The sequence below is a fragment of the Brassica oleracea genome, chromosome C2 (assembly GCF_000695525.1).
Source record: "Brassica oleracea var. oleracea cultivar TO1000 chromosome C2, BOL, whole genome shotgun sequence".
NCBI lineage: Eukaryota > Viridiplantae > Streptophyta > Magnoliopsida > Brassicales > Brassicaceae > Brassica > Brassica oleracea.
In genome coordinates this window covers 41,135,249-41,137,223 of record NC_027749.1, presented here as the reverse complement: position 1 = coordinate 41,137,223, position 1,975 = coordinate 41,135,249, and the positions used below count along the sequence as shown (strand labels likewise).

At 33.9% G+C, this 1,975-nt stretch overlaps 1 long non-coding RNA gene across 1 annotated transcript; it reads right to left on the bottom strand.

The window, feature by feature from the left end:
* Positions 1-804: 804 nt before the first annotated feature.
* LOC106326709 lies at positions 805-1,750 on the bottom strand. Its single transcript, XR_001267308.1, has 3 exons — positions 1,688-1,750; positions 1,066-1,140; positions 805-964 (listed from the first exon to the last, which is right to left on the bottom strand). It is a non-coding gene; the product is annotated as an uncharacterized LOC106326709 (long non-coding RNA).
* Positions 1,751-1,975: the final 225 nt, after the last annotated feature.

The following is a 1,975-nucleotide window of genomic DNA, read 5'->3' as shown; positions in this document are numbered from 1 at the left end:
TTCAGATCTCTTAGAAACACAAAGAGTTATAAGAACAACTTTTCTTATTAGCTTTAGAAACTACTCAAAACTAAAGCTCTCAATATGTTTCTCTCAGATCATATGGAACACCTCTCCATTAGACCTATATTTATATGAAAGACAATTCCCTTTAACGTGTGGGATATGGAAAACACAAACCTAACCTAAATAGAAACTTTCTTTTCCTATTTCTAGGTTTCCTTATTGTGTTTATCTTAACATATTAAACATCTAATAATATGTTAAGTTTCCACAAGCTTGGAATTATCCAACATACTAAAATTAATTGAAAATACTATACTTAGCACAACGAACTGTCAAGGATGCAGACAATTCATTATATAATACTAGTGACCACTTTCGTCTTTGTTGATTATAGTAATACACGATACACAACTAACTGTGAACAATATGTAAATAATTAAAAATACATAAACAAACAAGACGACAAAAAGTTTGGCAACCAAACACTCAAGTATAGATAAAAGTAAAAGTTTTCATTGGTAGCATGAATTTCATAGTAATCAATCAATATTCAGTAGCGTGTAAATGTGATAATCGATCACTGACTTCAAGAAAAATAAACGAAACAACTCGACTACATGAATGATAGATGTTGAGAAACGGATGACATAACTAAAAGAAACAAGAACAGATTATCATCGAAACGAGTTTCCACATTCCTAATACAAGTATAACATTCTCTGGCATATCTCTTCGCACGTCAGTTCGTGATTATTTATGTTTCCCATTTCAAGATGCAAATTGTAGAAGAGCCTTTCTCCATGATACCTTGAAGATGAAACATCAACAAGAACAAACCCATCTTCTTGCGAACCTGGGCAAAGCATAAACCGGAGGACATATCATAGAAGCACCACGAACTGTCAAGCGATGCAGACACAAAGTATTTATTCGTTGCATGGACAGTGACAGCTCGCACCTGAGAAGACATCATTGTTTTTACGTTATAACAGAACAAATGCAGTACTACAAGTAAAATTGTATGCGACTGTCGCCTAAGTTCTTCAATTTCATGCTTACCTCTGCAGAGTGATATTTCAATATATGTCTACATGCATACTTCCAATCCTCAGAACTCCCCCAGATATGAACTGTCTGCAGAGTGTCAAAACACCAAAATCAGACGAACAATGATTCATATGATCATGATCAAACTTAATATAGAGAGACCACGAAACATCAATGATACAAAAAACAAAGTTATGTATGAAATGCATCAAGCTAGGTATTAAACAAACATTTCTTCACGAGTATAAGGTTAAGTCAACTTTTTACGGGGACGTGTAACAACAGGATCACTTTATATCAATTTTCAAAGATGATGACTTTACAAGAACTAGATTTCACAGTAGCTGCTTGAGCAGCAACTAAAAAGATTCTAGACTTTATATAGAGTTCATTACCTCTATACTAGGAATTAGAGTCTACAAACTTTCACGATCAATAAAACAATAATCAAACAATATGTCATAACCAAATTAACTACGGAACAAAAATGTTGAAATTGAGATTTAGGATTTTCGAAACTAAACGCTCAATCAAACAATATATGTTAAAAATGTGTGATAACAACTTTGGAATTGGATAGATTTAGCACTTACAGTTTCAATTTCGTCAATTTTAAAAGGAAGACAAATCAGACCTAGGGTTTACACGACAGGGACGATGGCACTTGGCGAGGAGGTGTCGAAATCAACGACGGCTGTGACGGAGGAGATGTTGCCGGAGTGGGAAAGGGACCGACGGCAACTCTCAATCGGACATGGATCCACCTTCGGTTTCGTCGATGTAATGAGAGAGACTCGACAAACTATTTTCTCTCTTTCTAATTTCTTTTTCGTCACCTTCTTTTCTAATTAAGTTTTTTTTTAATTATTTTAACATATATTTTCCAATTTTTTAACTTACTATAATGGCAAACTTATAATTG